Source organism: Pistacia vera, unplaced genomic scaffold (assembly GCF_008641045.1).
Source record: "Pistacia vera cultivar Batoury unplaced genomic scaffold, PisVer_v2 Contig508, whole genome shotgun sequence".
In the NCBI taxonomy this organism is placed as follows: domain Eukaryota; kingdom Viridiplantae; phylum Streptophyta; class Magnoliopsida; order Sapindales; family Anacardiaceae; genus Pistacia; species Pistacia vera.
Window position 1 is genome coordinate 335,105 of NW_022196344.1, and position 14,054 is coordinate 349,158.

General features: G+C 36.7%; 1 non-coding gene across 1 annotated transcript; it reads right to left on the bottom strand.

Annotated features, from left to right (window-relative positions):
* Positions 1–13,320: 13,320 nt before the first annotated feature.
* On the bottom strand, positions 13,321–13,427 carry LOC116106046. Its single transcript, XR_004124239.1, has one exon. It is a non-coding gene; the product is annotated as a small nucleolar RNA R71 (small nucleolar RNA).
* Between the last annotated feature and the right edge of the window lie 627 nt (positions 13,428–14,054).

The window sequence follows — 14,054 nt, forward strand, 5'->3', positions numbered from 1 at the left end:
TAGTATATCAAAAATGACTTAAGATAATTAAGTTGTGGCTAAGTTTTCTAATACCATGTGTGTTATTAGGGACCAGGTGTCTTGAGCAATTTTGGCTTAGGGCATACTTAAAGAAGGATTGTATTAGCTAAGTCAGATCCGAGATGATTCTTGGTTGCCAACTTTTTATGGATCTAGTGTTTCAAAATGTTGCTCAATTACTTCGTTTGAAACTGGTTCAAATATGAAAAATATGTACATAACTGATGTAGTTACTGAGACCAAACAAAATTCTAGTGCTCTTTTATGCCATGTGAGGTTTGGTCACCCTCCTAATATAGTCTTACAAATTGTTGTGAAACAATTTAGTGAAAAAACAAGTTTATTTGGAATATTTTGGACAAATCAAAAAAAAAAAAAAAAAAAAAAACATTGCGTTTCATGAATTCGATACTGAAGAAGAAGAAATGCAACTTTAGTATTTGTTTTAATATTTATGAAGAACGAAGCTTCTATTATGCTTTCTTTACAGTTACAAAAAAGTATGTTTCTTTGTAAGTGATATTAGAATTGTATTTTAGAAACAAAATGTGTTTGTTCTGATGAGATTGACATGGATTGTCAGCATGACTCATCCTTACTATAAAAACAAGTAATGATCAAGTTGTAAAGTTAAGCTCATTTTTAATAAAATTTTCAGTTATAGGAAAGATCTACTTTCCAAAAGTTTTTTCTCTCAACTTTATGTTTGTTTCTCTAGAAAGTTTCAACTTCTAGAATTTCTTCAATCGATCCTAGGAATCTCACACCTGGATGAAATTTTCCACAGAAGGAATGGAAAACTTAGGTTAGAAAATGGCTAATTTGCATGAATCGATTGGGAAGAAAGTTGGCATACAAGAAGCACTCTTGAATTCTACCTACAAAATCAAAAGAAATAGGGATTTGATTCTTGGACTTACTAAGAAATGGTGTTTTCATCTTTTCTTGGGGTACAATTACAGTAGAAGATATCATGACTAAAGGCTACTCTGGGTTGGGGTCCCTATTTTTCGCCCTCTCCGAACAAGCAAACTAAAGGAAATAGAACTGAAACTTGAGCTAACAAGAACTTAAATCATTAGAAGTGCAACTAGAAAGGTAAATCACAGTACATGGATAAAGAAATTAATGGACAATAGAAGCAAGATTGAAGACGAAGCATTTCTTGCCTTGTGTTTGTCAAGGTTTGTTTTTTCTATTCTCCAATGTGTTTATTGTCAAATCTGTTCTTCCTTTTGCAGCATATTTAGCTAGTGGGACTAAAATCACACTTGCGCTCACCATTCTTGCCAGAATTTACAAAGATTTGAGTTTATTGAAAGAACATATTTTTGCACAAAACAAGCTAGTAAATTGGGGATGTAAAGATTCTCAACTAGAAATTACAACAAGATCACCATTTCAATTGGTTCAAATTTGGGCTTGGGAAAGGTTCATAGATTTTGAGACTAAAGAAGCCTCATTCAATCGAACTTGGTCAGCAAAGATTTGCTCAATGCCATGAGAAAATGAATGCAATTAATGTTTAATATCAAACTTATTTGGGCCTAAGACTATTTGGGTTTATCACTTAAACCCATACAGATTGTTAGCTTAGTATTTCTACCAAAGCCCAATGTAAAGCCCATATTTAGCCAATGTATTTAGCCCAAATAAAAGGCCTTGTAACTAGAAAGATTTTATAAAAATATCTCATTTATTAGGGAGTTGCTAGGTAGCTTTTAATTGTGGAATGTGGTAGATGATATTCATTAGGGTAGGTGGTAGTTGGAAGTTGAAATGTAGAAGGCTCCATTGAACACTATAAAAGAGGGTGATGCATATCCATTTTGCACAAGACAAATTTGAGAAGTAATAGGAATCCTCTCTTCAGAAACACTTTTCTTCTCAATTCCTTCTAATTGGTAGGGGATGTGCAAGAATATAGGGTAGAATCGAAATTGGCAGACACCTGGTTAATCCCAATTCTAAAAAATTGGAACCAAATATTGTGCGGTTTCAGTTCCAATTCCACTATTGCAAGAATCGAAAATGGAATTGGAACCAAGATCTGGGTGCCCAAGTAGGAACCAAGTAGGAACTGTTAGAGTAGATGCCCTAGAGCCAATCAATTATTGTAGAATTGACTCTTTGTAATAATGTTCATTGATCAATAAAAGACATTTTATTCTTTATCGCATAAATCATTATTATTGCAATATGTATTGTTATATGTCATAATGGTAGAACCATGACGAGGGTATCAAATGTTTCAAATCTTGATATTGAGAACCCTATGAGCACATATGGTGGCCATTCTAGAAACGTCTATAGCCCCAGTATTATTTTGAAGTAAGGGCATAGATAATATGGTAAAGCTATCATAATGTTGAACGACCCTGTCGAAAGGCAGTGACTGATCTTGCTTGTCAAGGTTGTTTGGTGACAACCTGGAGCAACACATGGCTACTTGCTGTAGGCGAATACATCGCAACAAGTTCACTGGACTGAGCCACTAGAGGATTCCATATGAATGGTAACCCCAGTGTTTATGGAACAAATCCTCTAACGAATGGTGGTACATGTCATCCTTAGACTTGAGATCACCGGAGCGCCTTATGCACCGATTGGTGTAGTTTGACACTAGCCTAACACAGTTCTATTTAGACCTGTCAATACGGTGGTGATTGGCTACATCAAGGAGTGTATCAAGACTATGGTCGATAGACAGAGAATTCATCACTCCCGGGTACGGGAGAAGTTATCTCACGGCGCAATTCAGTAAATGGCAATGACACTAAAACTATGGCCATAGTGGGATTGAGTTGTTGCTCTATCCAGTTTATAATACAGGTCATTGGTCCAGTAACTGAATACACAATATCAAGAGTAACCGAAGGTTGACACTATTTCTATGCCTCGGTCTCATCGAGATAACAGATGATGAAAGGATTGAATTGTTCGGTAACCATATCATTGACAGGTAGCTACTTTGTTGAATCCGAATCTATCAGGTGGCCATGATGTCTTGCTAGGGGCCAATCTTGGTCTGTGTATTATTGAGACGATTAATTAGTGTTAATTGCGATACTACACACTGCCGGTATGATGAGGAGCCTATGGGTCACACACATAGAAGATAATTTAAGAGCCAGGAAGTTAGAAGGGCGTTTTCGTCTTTTCAGGCGAAATGGTATTTTGGTAATTTCACAGTGCAATTAAATTTGCTGAGGTCTTAGCCTTTATTTAATTTGTTAGAAAAATTAAATAAGTGAAATTACGTTTAAATATGTGTTATCATATATTTAAATAAATTATCATTATTGTTAAATGTTAATATATATATTAATTGATTTTAATTGAGATAATGATGAATTAAAATAAATATCTAATTGGGAGTGTTTGGAAAAAAAAGGTGTTTGGGTTGGAGCCCAAGCCTATTCCATATGAGAATAGGGCAATTAAATTTTACTATAAAAGAAAAAGGTTAATTGAAAAGGGACTGAGATTATTCATTTCACTCATTCATTAAAAAGGGAAAAACACACAGCCCCCAAAAAACTCTCCCACGCTAGTTTTGTTTTTGATTGAAAGATCAAATACGTTTCTTTTCTTCTCTGTTCTTAAGACTAAAGAAGATCTAGCAAATCCCTCTTTAGTCCCTTACGATTATCTTCGCGTGGACTACATCGGTTCGATCCTATACTTAGGTTGGTAGCAAAATACGTTTAGAGACAACTTGGTGGAGCCTCCAAACGTGCGTATGATTTCTTAAACTCTAGATTAATTTTCTACAGATTCTTATTTTGATATAAATTGTAGATTTGTGCCTTGATCTTAGTTCTATGGAACGATCCGTATTATTAAAAGTTTTTGTTTTTCGTTGCGTAAATAGATCGCTTCCTAAAAGTGGTATCAGAGCCTAGGGTACCAGATTTTACAGTTTTATGTGGATGGTTGATTACATGTATTTGATTGATAATATGTTGCCTTAAAGAATCTGCATAAAATCTGCCTTAAAAGCATGTTTTAAAAAATCAATTAATCAATTAATTTTAATTTGTTGATGATCTACAAGTTTGGTATATTGGGTGATGGGTTTTTGTTGAAATTAGTGTAACACCCACTTTGAGGTACATCGTTTCTTCAAGTTTATTGGCCTTTTAGTGTTTAAATGGATATGTGTTATTGTTGCTTTTATGCCCTTAGTTTTGCTTATTTCAAGGAGAAAGATTGAAAAATCGATTTTTGGAAACTTCGTTGTAGCAAAGGAATCTTGTCGCTGCGGCAATGAACTTTTTCCCAAATTGGTGTTAGAACTTCGCCGAGGCGAAGAACTCTCTGGATTTTTTCGCCGAGGCGAAGAACCGTGAGAAAATTCTAGAGAAATCTTCCTTAGCTCACCCTGTTGTGTCTCCATGTTTTGCAGGAAAAAGGTGAGAAGCGATCGGATGGACGTCAAGAAACGGAGAGAAATGGCATTACTGTCCACCGTTGTAAAAGCTTATATATATGTTATTTTGCTATGTACAGAATAATATATGTTTAGTAAAGAAAATTTTTGGGCCCATCTATTTTTCATTTGCTATAAATATACTTTTATCATAGTATATTTTTTTCTTAGTAGAAATAAGTCATTACAATCAGTGTGTATGATTGATTGCAAAATCCGTTTGGTGTGTTTTTGGTTACTGTTTGAACTGATCTGGAGCTACAGATTAGTGCATGCTCGCCACGGTGATATAACCCATCGCTGTGGGGTGCGTGTTTGGCGTTCACGCTGATTACGAAATCAGCAATCGCTGTGACGATCGTCCTTAGGACAAGCGCTGTACGAAATCAGCGCTCGCTATAGCGATCACACGTTGAGAGTGAACATCAAGTTAACCAGCGCACGCTGTGGCGATCTAACTCATCGTCGTAGCGAGCGCACTTCCGAGTGTGCAGGGGCCATATTGTAAAGTTTCAAAACTTTTGGACCAAATAAAGGTCTGCAAATTGTCAGGGGGTAATTAATAATTAACCCACCAATTTCAAAATTGATTGTTTTTGAAATGTATGCTATGTACTTGTTTGTATATTGCATGGTGCCCGGTACATGAGCCTTAGACCTATGGTGAATGTTTAAAATTTTTTTTTTTTTGGTATGTATGGTTGTAAATTTATTAAATAGGGCCTGCGTGTCCTGCCTATCTCCCCTTCTCAATGTACATTCTCTTCTCATCTCATTCCTCTCGAATGTAAATCGAGGTTTCTAAATTTATTGATGTAAGGAATTTTGTATAATTATTCTTCTTGTAAATTTAGTATGATGTATTTGTAATGTACTTAGAGACGGAGCAAAGGATGGGGCAACCATACTTGAAGACTCAATATATATATTATAGGACCACTAGGTGACCCACCGATTCTTCTAGGCTCGAGGAAATTGGTTCTAGTTGGGCCATGTACTGGCACATTTTATTATCATGTTTAGAATGCATGCTAAGGTTGAATGTTGAATAACATGCCAAACAATGTCATTCTAATAAAGATAATAATCTAGTGAGACATTAAATAACAAACCCTCAATTAAAGTATATTAAGTCACGTAAGCCTTCCATCACCATGGTTTTAATCAAACCATTGTTCGTCAAAACCTTGTTCGCCAAAGCAAAAGGTACACTTCTACCAGTGGGAGGTTAAAATTGGAGTTTTCCTTAATGGTGATGGGTCGACTTAAAATGACGGTTTTGCTTGTTCGTCAAAGCGAAGGTTGATAAACACGTCATAGGCATAGTAGAGCAGTACACATAGTGTGTGTATGTGGTGACATGTAGTGTCCACTCTACTGATACTGAAAATCACACTTGAGGATGATGGTTGGAGCCATTGGATTGTGTGATTGGCTTGTTGGCTTTTTCACATTTGAGGTTGATAGTAGGAGCTAGCAACTGGTGTGGATTAAGTTTGTTGGCCCACCTAATCAACTTATTTTGGCTTGTTCGCCAAATCGAAGGTTTGAAATGGGAAGGATGAGATCTCGGTCCACTAGGAAAGTTAATGGGCTTTCCCGAGTTCATAGCGAGGGCTATTGACTTGAGTAAAATAGTGGGAGCATCATTTAATAAAAGACCATATTAAATAATAATGAACTTTATAATGACTTTATTTTTCTGCAATTGTAGATTCACCAAAATGAGCATTATGAACTTGCGACCGATAATCGAGAAAAAAAACAGGTTGGATGGATCCAATTTCTCAGACTGGTATCGTAATCTTCGGATTATACTCAAGTCAGAAAAGAAATTGTATATCCTTGAAAAGCCATACATGGCTGAGCCTGATCCTGATGCCACTCAGGAAGTAAATGATACTTATCAAAAGTTCCTTGATGATGTTGATGGCGTTCAATGCTTTATCTTAGCATCGATGACACCTATGCTGCAAAAGCAGCATGAGAATATGGATGCAACTTCCATTATTCTGCACCTCAAGGAGCTTTACGAAGGAAATGCTCGACATGAGAGGTACAAGGTGTCGAAAGCCCTGTTTGGGAGTCGTTTGACTAAGGGAGCCCAAGTTGGTCCTCATGTGCTCAAGATGATCGAGCACATAGAGAGACTTAAGACTTTGGGATTCGAGTTGGATGTAGAATTACAAATGGATTTGATTCTGCAATCCTTGCCTAACTCTTATGCTTCGTTCATAATGAATTTCAATATGAACACAATGGAGAAAACCCTGTCAGAACTTTTGAACATGATAAGGACTGCAGAGCAGGACTTGAAAAAGTCCAAGCCTGTTTTACTGGTTGCTGCCAGTAAAGCAAAGGGTAACTGCAAGGGTAAGGCCAAGGCCAAACCCAAGCCTAAGCCCAAGCCCGAAGGACAGATTACTCTTGGGCCTGAGAGTGGCATAGGGAAGGGCAAGGTAGTCTACTTCTTTTGTGGCAAGCCTGGCCATTGGAGGAAACACTACAAGGCTTTCCTCGCAAGCAAGAAGAAGTCAGATGCTACGACTTTAGGTATGTTTATGATTGAGATTAACTTCTCTCCCTCAACATCTTGGGTCATTGACACAAGATGTGGTACTCACATTTGTAATGATGTGTAGGGACTAAGGCAGAGTAGAGTGATCGCCAAGGGAGAGGTGGACTTACGAGTTTGAAATGGAGCACATGTGGCTGCATTGGCTATAGGGACTTACTGTATATGTTTGCCTACGAGCTTGTTATTAGAATTACATAACTGTTATCACGTACCTTCTATTTCTAGAAATATTATTTCAGCATTCGCTTTGGATAATATAGGGTATCATTTTGAGATATCTAATGGATTGTTGTCCTTTAGTTTGAATGGTATTCTATTTGGAATTGCAAGGTTATATAATGGATTATATGTTCTTGACTTAAACAATAAAGATATTCTCAATGTTGAAACCAAGAAAGCTAAACATAGCGATCAAAACCAGACATATCTCTGGCACTGTAGATTGTGTCATGTTAATAAGACCCGCATTGCAAAACTTCAAAGGAGTTTTGGACCCTTTTGACTTTCAGTCATTTGAGGTATGCGAGTTATGCCTATTAGGCAAGATGACCAAGTCTCATTTCACAGGACAAGGTAAGAGGGCTATTGAGCTGTTAGACATCATCCATAGTGATGTATGTGGTCCACTAACAGTTGAGGCCAGAGGTGGATATTCATACTTCATCACATTTACTGATGATTTTAGTAGATATTGTCATGTCTACCTTATAAGACATAAATCTGAAGCCTTTGATAAATTCAAGGAATTCAGGAATGAAGTACAGAATATGTTGGGCAAAAGTATTAAAGCTTTTCAGTCAGATCGAGGAGGTGAATACTTAAGCTTAGGGTTTTCAGAGTACCTGAAGGAATGTGGGATAATATCACAACTCACCCTTCCTTATACACCCTAACATAATGGAGTGTTAGAAAGGAAGAACAAGACCTTACTTGACATGGTTAGCTCCATGATGAGTTTTAGTGATTTACCTGCATCGTTCTAGGGTTATGAGTTAGAGACTACGACTCACGTTTTGAACCGTGTGCCGTCAAAGTTTATAGATAAGACTCCATATGAACTATGGAGTGGGCGAAAGTCCAACTTATCTTATCTAAGGATTTGTGGTTGCGAAGCCTATGTTAAGAAATTGACTTCGAACAAGCTGGGCCCAAAATCCTATAAACGTATATTTGTGGGGTATCCAAAGGAGACCAAAGAATACTACTTCTACCACCTAGAAGAGCGCAAAATTTTTGTTGCTCGATCTAGTGTCTTCCTAGAAAAGGAATATTTTTTAAGAAGTACTAGTGGGAGAAAAGTAGAACTTGATGAAGTTCTAGAACTGCAAGATATACTAGACAAAGGACGGGATGATGTGCCACAGGAAGTGGTTGAGCATCAAGAGGAGGTTACTCCACAACTTGTGGATCAAAGTGAACCACCTCAGGTAGCACAGGAGCAACGTAGATCTGGGACAGTATGCCATGAGCCCGAGAGATATGGTTTTCTCGTGACTCAACATGGTGACGTATTAGTCTACCAAGACGATGAACCCATAACCTACGAAGACGCTATATCGGATCCAGATTCCGTTAAATGGCTTGAAGCCATGAAATCTGAGATGGACTCCATGTACCAGAACCAAGTGTGGTCTTGATAAGAGCTTGAAAATACACATTTAGTTAGTGGTTTATGAGCATTAATTGTGGGAAATTAGGCTTAATTTTGTAAAGTTGCTTAATATTTTCATAATTGCCTTTTATGGGATCATGGGCATTTTTGAGTGTTTTTTAGGCTACTAGTGCTTAAATGTTATGCTCAGATGAAGAATCATGTTGGAAACGGAATGAGTGATGAGTGGAAACAAACGGATCAAGAATCGGAGTTGAATTGAAGAAGTTATGGAAGTTGAAGTAAAGAGAAGATTCTAGATGACATTCATGCCTCGGTATTTTGAGGATATCTTGAGTTGTAGAACTCAGATTAAGACGATTTTTGGACCGTTGGAAATCTAATTCAAAGGTATACATTTCATATGTGTAAAATTTTCAAAATTTCATCGTTATCAGGTTAAAATATCACCATCTCTGAAGAACAATGGAATGATGTGGGAAAAAGGCCAGCGGCTGCTGTGCTGCGACACACTTTTTCCAGTACGGAACTTAAAAATCACCTATTTGCTTTTAGGTAGAAAAATAGGGTTAAGAGTCCTATCCCTAGGAGAATTAAAGAAAATAAAACCCTAACCCTTGTGGGATATAAAGGGAGGTCTTTTAGCATTATTTTGGGGACTTTTTGGGAGAGAAGAAAGGGAGAAAAATCTGCANGCTGGCCTGGGCGGTGGTGGATTTGATGGTGGCCGGGGTATGTGCCACGGCTTGTTTAGGCTTTGGTTGAGTGAGTGCTTTTTCTGGTGCTTTTGGCTTTGATATTTGTTGTTGATGGTGGTGGTGGTGGTGATGGTGATGGTGATGGTGGACCTGCTGGTGGTGGTGGTGTGTGCCTTGACTGGTTTGAGCTTTTGGTGCTGATGAAGAAGTTACAATTTTCTTATGCTTTTGGCCATGGTCTATTTTGTTGGTTGTGGTGGGCTTAGTGGTGGACCTGCTGGTGGTTGTGGACTTAGTGGTGGACTTGCTGGTGGTGGTGGAGGTGGAGGTGGAGGACTTGAAGTTGTGAGCCATGGAAAGATTGAGCTTTTGACGCAAAGATTAAATGTTTCTTCTTTCTATATAATTTTCTTGGGGTTTTGCAATAGAAGATCAAAAGGCCTTGTGTTGAGGATTGGTATAAGTGGATATCATGCAATAAATTAATCCAATGAAATTGTACCCTTCTTATTTAAGTTTCCCTATTAGCCTATTATTAAAGCAATCATAGATGCCATCAATCTAAGTAGTTTCCCATCACTTCTCTAGGGTCCGCTTGGGAGTTTCATGATAGCAGTTATGAGGGTAAACCAACATAACGGTTTTAAGGGTAAATCATCGTAGCAGTTTTAAGGGGTTTTTAGTAGCCTTTTTTAAAACACTTAACATGTGCTTTGGAGTTTAATTTCTAGCGGTTTTGATAGTTTTTTGAAATAATAAATTTACATATATCATGTATGCCTATAAAAATATCCCAATTTCAACCCGTACTTGACAATTTTATTTTTCCAATTATAAGGTAAGAGTTCTTTATTTGTTTTCTACTTATTAGTATTTTGTAACTTCATATTTGATAAAGTCTCCTTATACTTCTTTGTCATTCTTTGTAGCATCTAGAATGATTGAAAATTTGTAGCTTCACTTCTCCAAGAAAGCATCTAGAAATGAGATATTATTAATTTTTTTTATGATTTCTTAAAATTATTTTGTATTTAATATGGTTGGAGACACGCATAATATAGTTAAATTTTTTTTTTAGATATAATTGGGATAGTTTTGTAGTGGATAGGGTATTTGTGGAATAAAATTTTAAAACTAATCAAAACACCCCGAACTAGGGTGTTTTATAAACCCCTCAAAAATACTCTACACTGGTTCTAGGGTTTTTTTGAGCCAATCAAAACCAGTGCATAAAAAATCCGGTAAATAATAGTTTTAGAACCCCTCAAAACTAGTCTAATAACCCCTCAAAACTAATAGAAAAAAAAACTCCTAAACAGACCCTAAGAGTATGCTTGGGAGTTTTATGGTAGCGGTTATGAGGGTAAACTACTATAACGGTTTTGAGGGTTTTTAGTTGTAGTTTTTAAAAACACCCAACCTGTGCTTGGGGGTTTATTTTTCAGCAATTCTGACAGTTTTTTATAATGATAAATTTACATATATGCCCATAAATATACCCGAACTTCAACCAGTACTTGGGAGTTTTGTTTTTTTCAATTACAAGGTAAGAGTTCTTTATTTGTTTTCTACTTATTAGTATTTTATAACTTAAAATGTGATAAAGTCTCCTTATCCTTCTTTGTCATTCTTTGTAGCACTTGAAATCATTGAAAAATTGTAGCTCCACTTCTCCAAGAAAGCATCTAGAAATGATATTTTAATAATTTTTTTTTTATAATTGCTTAAAATTATTTTATATTTAATATGGTTGGAGATGCGCATAATATGATTAATTTTTTTGGATATAATTGTGATAGTTTTGTAGTGGATAAGGTATTTGTGGAATAAAATTTTAAAACCAACCAAAATACTCCGGTAATTCACCGATCTGGCGTTTGTTGATTGACAACAACGACCATATCTTTGGTCGTTGCTGACGGCTAGATCTAAGATCTGGTCATCAATCTGGCCTTTTTTGGTTAGATTTGTGGTAGATCTGACCCAAAAAGGCCAAATCTATGGTGGATTTGGTCGGAAAAAGTCAGATCGATGCACGTCCGATCAGATCCGACCGGTCTGCATCATAACACTAGATTCTAATCAGATTCCGGTGGTGGTGGCCAAAATCTGGCACTGTGGATGGGTGAGAGTGTTTTTGTCATTTTATAAAAAAATTATACATTAGGGTATTTAGTTAAATTAACAAACTTATGTGATTTTTTATTAATTTTTAAATTTATCTCGTAATAATCACCCTATTCAACTATTCAATATTATTTTTAAAATCCTGTTCAAAATTACAAACCAAATGGACCCAATTTTTTTGGGGTTTTGCAATAGAAGATCAACAGGTTTTGTGTTGAAGCTTGGTATAATCATCATACAATATATTCATCCAATCAAATTGTAACCTTCTTATTTAAGTTGCCCCTTTAGCCTCTATTATTAAAGCAATCAATCCTCAAACTTTGTGGCAGGTGGTGGAGTCTACACGGTTTTAAAAGCGACAAAGTTCCCAAACATTTTTATTCCACACATTCAGCTTGCACTGAACTACAAAAGACCCCAAGAAACTGTTAAAACAACGTCAGCTACCTCCCCGATTCTTGCACCATCTTGGGATTAATTTATTGTATCTGTGAGAGAGTAGCCATGTTACTGGAAGCTAAGGTAATGTTACCAAAGCTGTCATACTTCTCAGATGTGGGTCTGCTTGACCTGATCGAAAATCAAAAGATGAAGACCAAAATTTATCATCTATAGAAACCGACACCTTTCAATAATGTGCTTTCGTTTTCCTTTTGAATATGGGACTTGGGAGTAAGCTGCTGGCATATGAGGAGTTGCCAGAAAATATTAAAAGAATTCGATCTCATAAGTAGCAGAAAATTTTATTCTGGGGGGCTAAAATGTAATAATGAGTGAATAAAGGAGCCAGAGAAATCTATGGCACTGCAATTTCATCTGCCATTGCGTTGGATTAGAAAATTGGTTTTCATTTCACTGCGAAAGTTACAAATTAAAGTTATGAAGAACAAATTGTCACTTCATTTAGAAGGCATTGGAACCAGTAACCACAGTTATAATGAGATAATTCTATTACTTAGTTCACCAAGTACAAACACACACACACACACACGCAAAAATTCAACATAATCTCCTAACATATTACAAGTTCTGATGAATCCTAGAAAGATTCCTTCACATCTGCAGCATCCAACTCCTGAATATGAAAACAAAATTTTCATTCACTCAACTAAAGAAATATTAAACAGAAATTTTCTATACACATAAAAACTTCAGAAAGATTTTTTTTTTTTTTTTTCTTTAATACCTTTATAACTTGAGAACTTGCATGCCATTAATTGATAAAAGCTACTTTCCACCTTTGAATACTGCTTCTTTGGTTACTGTAGACGTGAAAGCTACCTATACGGAAAGAGGGTCTGATCCCGTGAGGTTTAGGCCACTAGCGATTTGCTGTACCTTCATACGTAGAGAAACAAACGTGAAGCGATGGAAAACACCAATTCTATATTTTTAGTGGTTTAATTTTTATTTCTATATTTTTAGTGTTGGACTGTACAGAGGAGTTAGTTCAATGGCTGATACAGGAGTTGAAGTTGTTCAGAGAGCATTGAAGGAATACTCTAGTCCTACTATTGAAGGATGCTATTCTAGCATCAGGAGGCCACCAATTCAAGCAAATACCTTCGAGATAAAGCCAGACATTATTCAATTGATACAACATTCGGTTCAATTCACAGGGTTACCTAATGATGATCCCAACCTATATATCGCAAACTTTTTGGAGCTCTGCAACACATTTAAACACAATGGAGTATCCGATGATGCAATTAGGCTTAGACTTTTCCCATTCTCTCTTCGGGATAAAGCTAAGGCTTGGTTGATTTCTCTGCCATCTAGGAGCATCACAACCTGGAATGAGTTTGCTCAAGCATTCCTCACTAAATATTTTCCACCTGCCAAGTCTGCCAAGCTAAGGAGTGAGATTACGAACTTTTACCAACAAGATTCAGAGTCATTGTATGAAGCATGGGAAAGGTATAAGGATCTCTTACGGAGGTGCCCTCACCATGGTTTACTACTCTGGTCGTAAGTGCAAACGTTCTACCAAGGGTTGCTACCAACTATTCAAACTATAATTGATGCTGCAAGTGGGGGAACCTTGAACAAAAAAACGCCAGAGGACGCATACAATCTGATTGAGGTGATGACGAACAATAATTATATAAGGACTCCAGAGAGAAATTCAATGAGGAAAGCAGTGGGAGTGCATGAAGTTAATGGTTACACCGCATTGGCTCCTCAACTTTCTGCCATTCAAAAGCAATTGGGAGTTGCTCTAAAGGTAAATGCTATTGAATCTTCTTCTCTAATATGTGACCTTTGTGCAGGAAATCATTCATTGATGGATTGCCAAGAAGGGAACTCGTTTGCTCAGTCTGAACAAGCCAATTACGTCAATAATTTCCAAAGGGGGCAAGGGAATCCAAATTCCAATACATATAATCCAGCATGGAGGAAACACCCGAACTTTTCATGGAGCAACAACAATGAGAAAAAACAAGCTCCTGCTTTTCAACCTCAAGAGCCAAAATTTAACTTAGAGAATGTGTTGACCAAGTTCATTGAAGAGACAAGCAAGAGGTTTGAGAAGACTGACGTCCTAGTTCAAAATCAATCAGCCTCTATTAGGAACCTTGAGAC